Consider the following 16511-nt stretch of genomic DNA (forward strand, 5'->3'; position numbering starts at 1 on the left):
TAGTCTGGATGTTTTGTGCAAACCGCCTATCGATATCCTCCCATTGTCTTAGCTCTTTCTTAAAATGTGCTTTAAAATTGATGGGATTATTGCCTTTATTCCCCTTTGAAATAATTACTCCCATATCAGATCCAACACCGGTCAAGTTAATATCATCAAGTTCCTCGAACTGTTTTGCTACAACATTTAGATATTGAGGCTCCACATAGTTGTAGCAAAACAATCGGGCGATGATAGTACGGTAATCTCATATGCTTCAAAATCAACCGCCAACATCTCACATGCATCTATCACATTGTTAAAATTTGTCAAATCAAAAACAACATTTTCTTAATTAAAAACGTAATTATATATTCATAAGATAACATGCACTGCTGATTACTTATCATTATTCATAACTAAAACCATAACATAATTACATATTTTACCTCCACTAGTGCTACTCTCAATATTGGGTGATTGGTGATCACTTGTCATCTCGGAAGTGGATGCTTCAATATCACCTGCCGTCTCAGAAGTAGATACTTCAATAGTTTTGAAGTTTTGTGCAAACCGCCTATCGATATCCTCTCATTGTCTCAGTTCTTTTTTAAAATGTTCTTTAAAATTGATGGGATTATTGTCTTTATTTCCCTTTGAAATAATCACTCCCATATCAGATCCAACACCGGTAAAGTTATTATCACCAAGTTCCTCGAACTGTTTTTCTACAACATTTGGATATTGAGGCTCCACATGGTTGTAGCAAAACAATGGGGCGACGATAGTACGATAATCTCATATTTTTCAAAATCAACAGCCAACATCTCACATGCATCTATCACATTGTTAAAATTTGGCAAATCAAAAACAACATTTTCTTAATTAAAAATGTAATTATATATTCATAGGATAACATGCACCGCTGATTACTTATCATTATTCATAACTAAAACCATAACATAATTAAATATTTTACCTCCACTAGTGCTATTCTCAATATTGGGTGATTGGTGATCACTTGCCGTCTCGGAAGTGGATGCTTCAATATCACCTGCCATCTCAGAAGTGGATGCTTCAATAGTCTGGAAGTTTTGTGCAAACCGCCTATCGATATCCTCCCATTGTCTCAGCTCTTTTTTAAAATGTGCTTAAAAATTGATGGGATTATTTCCTTTATTTCCCTTTGAAATAATCACTCACATATCAGATCCAACACCGGTCAAGTTAATATCATAAAGTTCCTCGAACTGTTTTGCTATAACATTTGGATATTAAGGCTCCACATAGTTGTAGCAAAACAATGGGGCGACGATAGTACGGTATTGAATATGATCATGCAGGTCGGGAGGCAGCATTTGTTCAGTATAGGGATGCCAAGTAATAGGAAAATTTTCTATATCCTGTGTTATACAAAAAACAAAAGATGAAGATAACAAACTAAAAATTAACCAACCATTATCCCACAAAATCACAACCTACATAAGCTATATAAATCATTTCTTACCTCATGATCCATATCCAAGAAGTTACGTATCAACTGAAACTTTTGTCCTAATTGATGATGGGGTTTTGTGTGGCGGTTTTGGCCGAGTTTGAAAATATCTTTTATCAAATATGCCAATAGTGGCGTATTAGGCATATGATCTTCCTCCGCATTAATTGCATTAATATTGAGGATTTCATAAAGACCTTTAAAATGATAAAAGAAGAATCCCTATAAAAAAAGTTGGTTAAAAAGTTATCAAACAAAGAGGTAAGAAAAAAAAAGATATAAGAAAAAATATGTGTCGCATTACGCGAAAAACCGGCGGGAAAACAAGAACAACAGAGCCGCCACCGTGCGTTATTTATCCCAAAAGAGGGAAAGGAAATGCTCGAAGTAAACCTGGAAAAAGCATGGTCTCGCGACCAAAGAGAATGGGATCGGGAGTCGGTTATGCGAAGGGAAGGTATTAGCACCCCTACGCATCCGTCGTACTCGACGGGATCCACGCACAATAGGGAAGGAAAATGGTTGCTAAAACACTGCTCACACACACTCACACTGGCTGAGAGAGACACAAGAAACAGACTGAAACTGACTCGGCAGGACATCGTATCCTGGGCCTAGTTAGTCTATCAAGCATAGACATCAGAGTCGAAGTAGTTCGGACTGGGGAAACGACACATGCTCGCTAGGATATCGCATCCTATGCATACGTATCTCCTTTGGACGAAGGAGAATCAGAGCATTCGTAGCTCGGCTAACACGCACGCAAACAAACACAGGCAAAGGCAAACGTGGAGCCTGAATGCCAATCACTGGGCTTACATCAGCATCCGAACCAAAACACACACAAGGAGGCAAACGTGGAGCCTGAATGCCAATCACTGGGCTTACATCAGCATCCGAACCAAAAACACGCACTAACACTGGAACCCGAATGTCACTCGATGGACTTACATCAGCTTCCAAGCACACAACAAGACACAGGAAGAAGAAGGGTCTCGATTGCAACTAGGGCAAGAGAAAGGGGAGGTCTCAATCGCAACGAGGGCGAGAGAAAAGAATTAGTGTTAGTTGTTAGTTAAACTCGACAAGACATCGCATCTCGTGCCTACGTATCTCATTTGGACATGAGAATCAGAGTTGCCGTAGTTCGGCTAAACTATTCCTGTTGGTTTGTGTTTTTTAAGTGGACAACGTCACTACGCAATCTACCGGATGCTCGACCTTTGGAGACTTACTCACCTGTAGTAGAAGGAGTGGACGTATCCTTGAGAGGGGGTAATGTTTGTTTGTGTTTTAGGAAAGCTCAAGCAAGAAAGGAAGTCCTATACGAAGGAACCGTGCTACCTTAATTGACATGCAAACGAGACTACGCGGAGTCTAGCAAACCTAGGGGATACAATCACACCACACAAACATATACAGCATGAGATAAACACACCAACAAGGGGCTCAAACATCAAGGCTAGGCTTTAGTCGAGGGGTCATATCAACCTCAACAAACAAGCCTCTGTATCGGGGTCAGGTTAGCTCTTAACCTTGCCATTGAGGGGCTAAGGTGAAGCCAGATGAAAGGTGATGAGGGGTGTGCCTCATTGCTTCTATCTCAGGTCCGAGAGAGCATGTAAATATAAGAATGTGGGGGAGTTCAGAAAGATGGAACTCTTTCCCCAATTAGACTCGATAGATCTTGGGTTTGGATCTCAATGCTACAACCATGTAATGGGAGCAAGGAGAAGACTCACAGAATAGTGGGGGATAGATTGCTTATCCCTACCTTCCACCAATTGCCTCAAATGAGGACTTTTCCTGCTTGGGACAAATATAAACATACACAAGCATTGCCTCTTAAGGAGGACTTCAGACAGTTTGCCCGGCCAAATAACAGCCGGGTCTCCAGACTACATGAAGAAGAAGGTTCTATACCTCAATGCCAATTGCTTATAAGCAAAGCAATGCAAGTTCTTAAGAGAACTGAGCAACTAGGGGTACCTGGAAACAGTCAAACAGAATCAGCATCCCGACATAAACAAAACAACAACATTAAGAATCAATCAACAATCAAACAATGATGTACATCATGTGCCTAGCACAAAGGTCAAGTGAACCAAGCCCTACAAAACAAACAATTAGTCAAATGAATTCAACTCAATCATGTATCAACCTCCTTAAGGCATTAGCTTTTTAACCTGAAAAGTCAAAGTCAAGCTCAAACATAAGTAACTAGACCACTAGGCCGAGCCTAGGGTCCAAAGGATGGAAAAATCCTAAAACAGCAAGCAAATCATGATCAAAACCAAGATATTTCAATTACAAAGGGACTCCAATTGGTCCCATATCCAAACTATACACCTATTTCAATTTATGCAACATGTAAGGCAAAGGAAGCAAATGTAAACCACATATGAGCAACCAGCAAGATCACATCCAAAAAAATATCAAAACAGCATGGAAAATTCCACAAAAATTATATCCTAAACAGAGGACATTCAACAAGCTACATGTCAATTTTCATACAATTTGGCCTAGTGGAACTATGGGAATTAATTCAACATGTCAAGACATGCAAAAACACAACCAAATGAAGTTACAAAATGTACACAAACTTCAATCAAATGGTAAACAGTGACATTAAATGGGAAATGAGTAGGACCAAAGCCAAATGAAAGCTACACATGTCAGGAACTACTCTACCAAATTTCATGTTCATATGGTTAGGGATGAGGATTTGGCAACATACTAAAAAATGTTACATAAGCAAAGCCCTAAAAATGCTAAGCAGCAAACAAAAATTCTAATCAATTAGAAAATGGATTATAAAAATCCACAAAAATTCATGTTGAAAGTTAACGTGTCAAAGGTATCTCATGCAAAAAATCAGAACCATAGGCCTAATGGAAGCATGGAAAAATAATACATGAACTCAGCATATCAAAGTGTGACACATGTTGTCACACTCAAAAAGAATTAATCACATCTAGCAAACCAGAGGTCTAAAAATTACAAATCATATGTCAAAATCTCCAGAAATGTGTCAAGAATCAACATCTAAAATTTCAATTCATTTGGGTAAATCATGGTTATTCTATGATTAAAATAGTAGAACATGTGAAAATGGCATACATTAAGAACATCTCTATACCAATTAATTTTTCTACCAAGCACAATTTTATTTTCTATGTCTAAAAAATAATAGATTAAAAATGGAGTCCAACAGAAAAAGCCTCAGATTATTTGGATTAATATTGAATATTCTATGATTTTTTGAAGTTTTGAAATATTTATTTAGGTTTTAGAATGAATTAATTAATTAATTATGGACGAAAATGGCACAACGGTAATTATGTGCCCCTGGACCAAAACGCGGTCGTCCAACTTAATGATGTGGCGACGCTTCATTGGCTCTGGCGCGCGAAAACACGAAATTGAATTGAAAACGGATGGAAGCGGATCAAACGAACGATTTTCTGCAGATTTCTTGAATGTTCATCGCGGTTCTTCCAGGTTCATCATCTTAAATTAGGTTTTGAGCAAAAGTTAACGAAAATACATAAGCGATATACCGATCGAAACGTCTCAGCTCGTGGATTGCAAATATCATAGTGAAATTGTCTATAGGTTCAGATATGGAACGAATCGAGCGAAAGAAGATACGACACACAAACTTCAATCGAATATAACGCAGTCGATTCTCAATGAAATCACAATCTACAAATTGCTACGTGATCTACAATGAATGCTCTACAGAATCCCTAACACAATCACGGCAATCGCGAGTTTTGAAATCCAACCTCTCTTGAAGTGCAGCGATGGAGTTCTCGCGATTTGAGCTTCAGCAATGCGAAACAGATCAAGCTTATCGTTCCAGAAGGTGATAGGAAGCTCCAGCACGATTCAATAGTGCTTCAATTCGCAGAAAATTTGGATTGCCATGGATGAATGATGATTTGGACAGTGGTGTTCGTGAGCTTTCTTGATCAAATACCTGCAAACAGAAATTCACAAACAAGTATAGATGATGAATTCACCAAGAATTCGCACAAAACTTGCAGAATTGTGGATGAATTGGTGAAAAAAGGATGAAAGCTCAAAGTGAAAAAATGAGAGAATAGTGAAAATTTTCTTGAGATTTTCTGTTGAGTTTGTGAAAAGTGATTAGTGAGTGCAATTTCTGTTAGAGATTAAGTATATATACCAAGCTCTTAATCCACCAATAAATCATGATTAGGGAAAAATGGTGATTAGCAAATGTGAGTTTATGTGCATTTTGGCTCTTATGCCCTTGGAATGGTTAGAAGCATTGTAGCAGCAATTTCTCCCTTTGAACAAGTTGCAAATATCATTTGGAAGCTCATAGAATTGGTCTCATCTTCAAATTCTCCATACTTTGCATTTTGGACCATTTTGCCCCTCACTATTAATTAGTTCACCTCAAAAATGACCTTTTGCATGGAGCTTTTTTGAAGAAATCCAATTATGCACCATGAAAGTACATGTCAAATGGAGTTTGTGCATATAAAGAACTTGCAATTTGGACAATCCATGTGGAATTTATGCCCTCCTGATTACGGGTTATTTCTGAAATTCACTGAGCCCTAATTTTCCAACCATGCATTGGATTTTCAAGTTCTTGGACTTTTTGGAAAGGTAAGATCAAGATCTTCAACTTTCATGTTGGACAAAATTCCATTTGAAGCTTTCTTGGACACGTAATATTTGGGAGAAAAACTTTCCATTTTTGGCAGCTGAAATTACAGGTCACCTGCTATTTTGGGAAACTTTCTGTCTGACCTTCAAATCTTCAACCTTGGTCTTTGATATGTCAAATGAGACTCAAATGGACATGAATGAGGCCTTTCAAACCATTTCCCACCTTCCAATCCATAAAATCGGGCACAGTTGACCACAGTTGACTTTCTAGGGTTTCTGGTTGACTGAACAATGACTGGTGACTTCTGAGCATCCAACCTTTGGCCAAACCACTTCAAAATGATCCTTAGACCATATGAGCTTGATAAATCAACCCTAGGGCCTTGTCCCAATGAAAATGGCACTCACTTGCTTGATTGACTGATTCTCCTGATCATTCTGACCCAATCCATCAATTGAGCTTGCACTTGGGCCAATGGACAATGCAATGTTATGCAGTGGACATTGTTAATGCTATGACCTAATATGAAATGAATGTATTCAATGGTAGGGTGCAAATTTGAGGTGCTACAATATGCACTTACCATTATCAGCCATACAAAGCCGTCAACTTTCTTATTCCGTAAATTATTCTCCTTCAGACCTTGATATAGATGGGACAATATTGCCGCTCCCCAAGCATAGGAGTCAACTTTGTCCAATTTTTCAATAAATTGGACGTAGGTGGTTTTGAAATTTTGTCCATCCCCACTTGGAATGATCAGACATGACACGATCATGAGGATGACGACCTTAATCCTATCATCATCATTTTTATTTATATCGCAGCAAAAAAAATTCAACACTGTTAACTTAAGTTTATGAGTGACAGGTAAAGAAAAAATTCTGTTAAAAGCCATATGGTCTCTATTGCTTCCAGATATAAGTGCTCGGCCCGTAATGGGCAAGTTGGTCAAAAACAGAACGTCCTCCAATGTGACGTTCATGTTTTGACCACAAACATGAAAACAATAATAATTTTCTTGGAGTCCATAATAACTCATGAACAATCCAAACAATGATGTTGAAAATTCACATGAGTTATCTTGGACAAGCCTCAAAACTCTTAAGAGTTTATAACCTTCACCATAATTTTCTATTCTATTGTTAATCTATGCTTTAAAAGGTTAATCTAAATCTTTCCACAATGTGCACAAAGTCTTTAGTTTAGATGATCCTTTTGTTGACATTTCCTGTAAAAACAAAATCCCTTGTATAAATAAAACAGAATTTGTGCAAAATCGCTTTGTGCAAAATCGCTTAATAATGTATCTCTAACCTGATTATCTCTAACCTAAATCAGGGAACTCACAATTTATCTTTGTTTTGGATACAAATATCAGTTTACTTTCATAATAATAATAATAATAATAATATATATGGTACTAATAAATAGAAACTTTGAAGAACTCTAAACCAAATTTTCTGTTTTTATAATGATACTTTTTCATGTTCTTTGTAGTTAACTGCAAGTACTTTTTCAACATTATGGAGTAAATGAATCAATGAATCAGTTGGTATGACTTTTCATATTCATGATATTGACTTTTAATATAGGCTAACTACTAACCAGACCCCACCATCGTGTGTGTGTGAATGTAGTTATCTTCATTTAGATCTATACTTGGATTCTACACTTTAATTGAGTATGATGCTCACAAAACATATGTGAGTGATTTTGTATGCTGCGTTTAGAAAAAAATAACTCTCACGTCCGATAAACACAAACAATAATGCAAAACCAGTCATATATAAAATATTGTAGTAACTTTTTTCTTAAGTCAACTAGTCATATCTAACTAGCTCGTCTCAACAGGATTAATAGAAACTCGTGCTTCAGATTCGTTGAACAAGTTCTACCAACGAAATTGAACATTATCTATAAAATTCCATGATTCAGTTTCGCTTAAGTTACCATTCGCAAATAAAAAGAAATCAAAATGAATTCCAACAAGATTCTACCGATGCATATTATTTCAACGATAGAAATAAACCAAAGGATTCAGATTCTGATGCTAATGAAACCTAATATAACAAACATACCATAATCCTAAAATTATTTTGTTTTATCTTGTTCCACATTACTCTCACCTTCTCAATATATTCGGACCCTAATGATAATGCAACAAAATAACAAAATCAAGAACCATATAAATATGTAAATATATGAATGATGTCATAAACAAAATAGAAAGTAACAAAATCAAGAACCATACAAATGCGAAGCACCGATATATGTCGGGCTCTGCTACACAGCTAACCTAAATATATAAATATGTACTCTGTGCTTCGTACCTTTTAAATTTTTAAACACCATCAGTCACACGGGGCAAGACTAGGGAGAGAGTCAAATGTTAATAGTTCTGAAACGGAGGAACTAAGGCGAATATATATACAAAAGGTTAGACAAGAAATAATATACCTGAAAATATGAAGATAAAAGAGATAATTAGCATGAAAGAATACTTGGCCATTTCAAAAAGCTTCAAAATAATATAATCAGGAAAAAGAAATGTTATGGATAAACTAGTTTCAATGGTTTATATAGAACAAAATTATAACCTATTTTTCTATTCATTATACTCTTTACAAACTTTTTTATACCTTATACGTTATTATAATTTCTAACATTAACTTGAATTGACTTAAGAGACAAACTGTTAAATTGTTAAATGCATAACAAAACTGTCGCATAGTTATTATTTTTTTCCACCATTAATATCCGATTTACTGGATCAATAAATTCAGTTTAGAGATAAATTTTGACTTCAAAAAATTCTCACTCTTCTTTAATTACAAGGGTAGGAAATCAAATTGTGATCTTCCCTACTAAAATCAATTTTTACTGGATCAACTCAAAATCGGAATCTACATAACCTTGACAAAATTGTTACTTTGGTTTATTTTTTCAGTTTCAATAATTGCAAAGAAAGGAAGATTTATTATCTTTACAATCTATTTTAATATTTTTAACCTCCCATTTAATAAAAATAATTATTTCTCTTGATGAATTTTATTTTATTTAAATTTCCTGTTTATGTGGCATAATATGTACTATTTCTCTTTTCAATCAATGTTTTTTTTTTGAGTAATTTGATTTTATGTGACCTTTCTTAAATATTTCAGACATTTCATTGAAAAATTATAAGATGAACTAGAGGGTGGATCTTTAAGTTTAAAAAACTTATCTTTCTTAGCCAATGTTAGTGTAGAATCTCCTGCCTCTTGTGTTTGTCCTTTCAATGTGATGATTTCTTGTTTGAGGAATACTTTTATAAGTACTTTTTCCCTTTATTTGTTGTTTACAAGTGGATGACATATGAACAAAATTCTTAATATTTATGAATAAAACTCAATAACATCTTTAATCTCATAGTTTAAACCTAACTCTTATAATATATTTATCCTCTCTAATGTTATAGTGGATTCTCAAAGTCTCTATAGTAATTCTCCACACTCTTGAAACCTTATGTTATAGTGGATTTTTTTATGGAGTTCCCTTTAATAATGAGATGGTGTATATGTCTTTCTCAAAATTTATTTTAGTTCATCTTAATCATCAAATTGCCTAGCTACACATCTCCTTCTCTCCTTGAAATTTTTGAAAATATTTTTCATAATGCACTATAACGGCTCTTTAATTGATAAGCTATTTTATTTTCAAGCAATTCAGTTAAGTATTCAGTATTTTTGTAAAGTCTTCCATGATAGAAGCACTTCTAGAAGAATATGGAGTTATTTCACTTCCACTCATAATTTCAACAATAACAAAAAATTCAAAAAGGGCCACAATCATCTAACAAAGAACACAAACAATATAATAATAATAATAATAATAATAATAATAATAATAATAATAATAATAATAATAATAATAATAGTAATAATAATAATAATAATAATAATAATAATAATAGCAATAATAATAATAATAATAATAATAATAATAATAATAATAATAATAATAATAATACCCTTACTACTCATTCAAGAAATGTATCAGTTAGGTAAATCATCAAGTGTCTAAAATAAATAAATAAATCTCAATCAAGTTTGTTGATAATCCTCTAACAAATATGACAAAACACAAATGAAAGTTATCGTTCAAGAAGTCAAATATGATAAGAGAAATTTACAAAACAAAATCAAAGAATTTGAAAGAAAAAACAAACAAAAACAAAAACAATCAGAGGCACACCCTAATGTGTAAATGAAACAACTCATAAAGTGATGAAACTAAATGCTAAGTGATTTAAATATGTGAATGATGTGTTTATGTCAGAGGTATGTTAAAATAAAAATTTCAATGATTTATAGAGGCAACCATGATTGATGTTTTGAAATGGAACATTCACTTCTAGATTTTCAATAGCCTTATCATTTATTTAGGGTTGGTTTTAACCACTCTCCTTATTTGTGTTTGTTCTTCCTTATTTTTGTATTTATCTTTTAAGAAGTTTGTTCTTAGTCTATCTACAAAAACAAAAAAATTTAATTCTAAAACAAATGAGGTTTGTTCCATCAAATGTATTATGTATGAATTTTTGTATAGACATGATATTTTTTTTCTTGAAAAAGATTTATTAAAAAAATTGTTTTCCAATCCGGAAATATGTCACACTATTTTCTTAATACTAAGTAAATTTTGTTATATACTTTTCAAAATTAAAAAAAAACCCAAAAGTAAGATTTGAACTCTTATCCAACGTGTTAGAACCAACACATTTACCTTTATTATTGTTACCATAATAACTTTTAGCATCACCTTCTTGGAGTAAAAGATAATGAACTATTTTTGTTTTTGTCACGTGTTTTGAACAATTACTATTGATATACCATTTTGAGTTCGAGTTTAAAACAAACATGTATCAAAACATATGTCTTTGATCTTTGGTAGACAAATCATTTTTTAGTCATTTTGCCTTAGAACTACTGAAAACCATTCTATTTCTAGAAGTCCCTTTCATACTAGTTTCATGATTTTTCCTTATAAAACAAGAAGGTGAACTAAGATCATGTTTACCATAACAAGTGTATTTATGCATGTTATGATTATAGATCTCATTTGAGTGACAAAATCATTAAAATGACTTAACATTATTCGTGCAATTCATGTCAAACATAATAAGGTCTTCAATCTTCATGTCTAGTTAAATTCGTGCAATTCTCAATGTCTTCATTGTTCTCAAGGTCATCATCTGATTCATAATCTGATTCAGAGTCAGTTGCATCCATATTCATTAGATCTTTCATAATAGCCTATATCTTCTTCATCTTTTCAAGGTTAAGATTCTTGAAAAGAATCTTCTTAGAGTCTATTCCACCAGACGGTTCAATAACACTAATATGATCTCTAACAACTCTGACTTCCTTGGCTTTGTTCAGCCATAACTCAAACATATCAATAACCTCATTTGTAACCTTAATCTCGTGGATAAGCTTATTGCTCCCAATATTCATGTTGAGAGAAGAATCTGAAATCTGAGAGAATGATCTGAAATTTGAACAAGAAGAGAAAACCATTTTTTAATATAACATACAACAACAACAACATATAAAAACCATAAAATCTCGAAAAAGAAGAAAATTATGTGAAAATAATGTGAAACATAACAACAACATACACGAAAACGAGAGAACAAGGAAGAAAAAGAATATGTTTATTTATGAAGAACAAGATTGAGGTTATACTGTAGAATAGAAAAGCTAATGACGAAGAAGAAGAGAGAAAATGTGTGTTACGGTTTTGCTGTGAGAACTAATTCGCTTATATATGAGTAAACAATTTCATCACGGTCGTATTCAAAAATCGTGATGATATGTAATGACTTTCAAAATGGTTGACATTAACAACCATGGTGATAGGTATTTTAATCTTAATTTATATATCATATTATAAGGACAACACTTATTGTAACGAAAAAGTAGAAAATTGTCGGAGCTGAGATTCGAACTCGGTTACTCCAAAAATATATTATCATGGTTAATTAGTTTAACCGTAGTGCAAGGTTTTTTTTTCGTAAATAGAAAAAACAACGTACGTCAAAAAATATGGTATTACCACGGTTAACAGCCAGACCGTTGTAATTTAGTGTTACGAAAGGTTTATTTTACAGTAATGACAACATATTCCTTACTTAGTTCTCACCTTGCTATGTGACAATCTCAGTGATGTAATGTCGTCTCATAATCCAATCCTTCATGCAAGAACGAAGGATATTGAGCTTTATATTCACTTTGTCAATGAGAAAGTGGTGGAGAAACGACTACTCATTCAACATGTCCCAATTCATTCTCAGATTGCAGACGCGCTAACAAAACCACTCTCGACTACTTTATTTTCTGATTTTTGAACCAAACTCAAGGTGTTTTCATTCCATCCGCCATATGTATGTGAGGGAGTATTGGAAAAATGTTAGATGTAAGTTTGCTTAAGTAGTTAAAATTGTAGTTAATGTTCTTATGAAGTTAGTTACTAGGGTTATAAAATTAGTTAAGAGCGTGTAACAAATTTCTACATGAATCAAACTCTATCATTAAAATGTTACTTGTATAAATAGGATCTCGTACACAATGTAAAGGTTAACCAACAATCATCTTCCTCTCAATCTAATATCTCCATGAACCATGATTCAAAACTCTAACATGGAGTATTCCTCGTTGGATGATTAGACTTTAATTATTTCTTGAGATTGACTTTACTTTTAAAGTTTAAATTAAATCAAATAATTTTTTTATTGTTTTCTTATATATTTTTTCAACACTTTTGAGATAAAAGGCTTATACTATAATCAAAATTTCATAAAATAAAACAATATTATCTTTATTTTTATGTCTTGAATTACAATAAATATAAGAAACACTTAAATAAACTATCAATAATTGAATTGTCTCAAATTTATCATCTTTATTCTGATATCTTCTACATTTAAAATATATCTAAAGGTGATGTTTTTAATTCTAGGTGGAACAAATATATCTACAAATACATTTATAAATTGGGTTAATAGGATCTGTACCACCTTGTATACAAGTTCCATAACCCTTATAAATTTGATAACAACTAAAGAAAAAAGTATTTAGAAAAGTTATATTTCTTTGAACAATATTGGAGAAGGAATTAATATTTTCAAATACCAAACATGTAAATGTTATTTATATCAAAATCATTAAGAAACATATACCCACGTTTTAAATTTTAAAATTATTATATTATTTTCAAATCTTACAATACTTTTGTGTTTTGTGTGTATATTGTTTGGTTAAAATTACAGACATTTGACTTAATAAATTGTGAATATTAATAGCATAATCTAAAATTATAAATATTTAACATAAAAATTTGTGAACATTAATATTTGAATATGAGATGATATTTGAAATTTGAATATCTGATTTTAAAAATTGTGAATATTAATATTTGAATCTGAGATGGTATCTCAAATTTGATTATTTAACTTAAAAAGTCGTAAATATTAATATTTGAATAAGAATAATATCTAAAATTTTAGTATTTAACTTTAAAAATTGTGAATATTGACATTTAAATATGAAATGATATCTCAAACTTAATTATTTAACAATATTAATATTTGAATATGAGATAATATCTAAATTTCAAAATTTTAACTTAAAAAGTGTGAATATTAATAATTAAATGAGATGACATCTGAAAATTGAATATTTAACTTAAAATTTTTTTTAAATATTATTTCATAGCCTAACAGAAGTGGAAAGTTACACACAAGATTCAATGTAAAATAATGTAGTTCTTTCAAATGACATTTGTATTCATTATTGTCATTATATATATATATATATATATATATATATATATATATATATATATATATATATATATATATATATATATATATATATATATATATATATATATATATATATATATATATATATATATATATATATATATATATATATATATATATATATATATATATATATATATATATATATAAAAGGTTAGATAAGAAATGCTACAATTTTTAATATAAAAATAATATACCTGAAAAAATGAAGATAAAAAAGATGATTAGCATGAAAAAATACTTGGCCATTTCAAAAAGCTTCAAAATAATAATCAGGAAAAAAAAATTATGATTAAACTAGTTTCAAGGGTTTATATAGAACATAATTATAACATATTTTTCTATTCATTATACTCTTTACCAACTTTTTTATAACTTCTACGTTATTATAATTTCTAACATTAACTCGAATTGATTTAAGAGAAAAACTGTTAAATGCATAACAAAACTGTCGTAAAACTATATTTTTTTTAATTACAACTGTAAAAAATCGAATTATGATATTCCCTACTAAAATCAACATCAATTATTACTTTGGTTTATTATTTCAGTTTCAATAACGGAAAAGAAAGGAAGATTTATTATCTTTGCAATCTATTTTAATATTTTTAACCTCCAATTTAATAAAAATAATTATTTCCCTTGACGAATTTTATTTTATTTAAATTTCCTGTTTATGTGGTATAATAAGTACTATTTTTTTTTTCAATCATTGTTTTTCTTTGAGTAATTTGATTTTATGTGACCGTTGTTAAATATTTCAAACATTTCATTTAAAAAACTTATCTTTCTTAGCCAATGTTAGTGTAGAATCTCCTCCCTCTTGTGTTTGTCCTTTCAATGCGATAATTTCTTGTTTGAGGAATATTTTTATAAGTGGATGACATATGAACAAACTTCTTAATAATTATGAACAAAATTCAATAACATCTTTAATCTCATAGTTTAAACCTAACTCTTATAATATCTTTATCCTCTCTAATGTTATAGTGAATTCTCAAAGTCTCTATAGTAATTCTCCCCACTCTTGAAACCTTACTTTATTATCCTTTGGATTCTTTTATGGAGTTCCCTTTAATAATGTGATGATGTATGTCTTTCTCAAAGTTTATTTTAATTCATCTCAATCATCAAATTGCCTAGCTAGAATTCTCCTTCTCTCCTTGAAATTCTTTAATTGATAAGCTATTTTATTTTCAAGCAATTCAGTTAAGTATTCGATATTTTTGTAAAGTCTTCCATGATAGAAGCACTTCTAGAAGAATATGGAGTTATTTCACTTTCACTCATAATTTCGACAATAATGAAAAATTCAAAAAGGGCCACAATCATCTAAGAAAGAACACAAACAATAATAATAATAATAATAATAATAATAATAATAACAATAATAATAATAATAATAATGCCCTTACTACTCATTCAAGAAATGTATCGGTTATGTATATCATCAGGTTCCTAAAATAAATAAACAAATCCCAATCAAGTTTGTGATAATCCTCTAACAAATATGACAAAACATAAATGAAAGTTATCATCCAAGAGGTCAAATATGACAAGAGAAATTTGCAAAACAAAATCAAAGAATTTGAAAGAAACAAAATCACAAAAACAAAAACATTCATAGGCACGCCCTAATGTGTATATTAAACAAGTGATGAAACTAAATGCTAAGTGATTTAAATATGTGAATGATGTGATTATGTCAGAGGTAAAATAAAAATTTCAATGATTTATAGAGATAACCATGATTGATATTTTGAAATGGAACATTCACTTTTAGATTTTCAATATCCTTATCATTTATTTAGGGTTGGTCTTAATCACTCCCCTTTTGAGGTTGTCCCTTATTTGCATTTGTTCTTCCTTATTTTTGTATTCATCTTCTAAGAAGTTTATTCTTAGTCTATATATTTATCTTCTAAGAAGTTTGTTCTTAGTTTAAATATGAGGTTTATTTTATAAAATGTATTATGTATGAATTTTTCTATAGATATGATATTCTTTTTCTTGAAAAAGATTTACTTTAAAAAAAATTGTTTTCCAATTTTATGATTCTCCACATAGAAGAATCAGGCAATATGTCATTACTATTGTCACACTATTTTTTTAATACTAAGTAAATTTTGTTATATACTTTCCAAAATTAATGCAACTCAAAAGTAAGATTTGAACTCTTATCAAACATACTAGAACCAACACATTTATCTTTATTGTTGTCACCATAATAGTTTTAGCATCATCTTCTTGGAGTATAAGATGATGAACTATTTTTGTTTTTGTCACCTGCTTTGAACCATTACTATTGATATACCATTTTGAATTTGAGTTTAAAACACACATATATCAAAACATATGTCTTTGATCTTTGGTACACAAATCATTTTTTTTATCATTTTGCCTTATTCTAGCGAAAACCATTCTATTTCTAGAAGTCCCTTTCATACTAGTTTCATGATTTTTCCTTATAAAACAAGAAGGTGAAATTAGATCATGTTTAGCATAATAAGTGTATTTATGCA

General features: G+C 31.2%; 1 long non-coding RNA gene across 4 annotated transcripts in view; it reads right to left on the bottom strand.

Annotated features, from left to right (window-relative positions):
* Positions 1–958: 958 nt before the first annotated feature.
* The window catches only part of LOC127082931 (uncharacterized), a 64902-nt gene continuing 49349 nt past the window's right edge, over positions 959–16511 (bottom strand). For all 4 annotated transcript variants that reach the window (XR_007788263.1, XR_007788262.1, XR_007788264.1 and 1 more), the window contains exon 4: positions 959–1033. This is a non-coding gene — a long non-coding RNA (uncharacterized LOC127082931). The remainder of the gene's footprint in view (positions 1034–16511) is intronic.

The sequence above is a fragment of the Lathyrus oleraceus genome, chromosome 5 (assembly GCF_024323335.1).
Source record: "Lathyrus oleraceus cultivar Zhongwan6 chromosome 5, CAAS_Psat_ZW6_1.0, whole genome shotgun sequence".
In the NCBI taxonomy this organism is placed as follows: domain Eukaryota; kingdom Viridiplantae; phylum Streptophyta; class Magnoliopsida; order Fabales; family Fabaceae; genus Lathyrus; species Lathyrus oleraceus.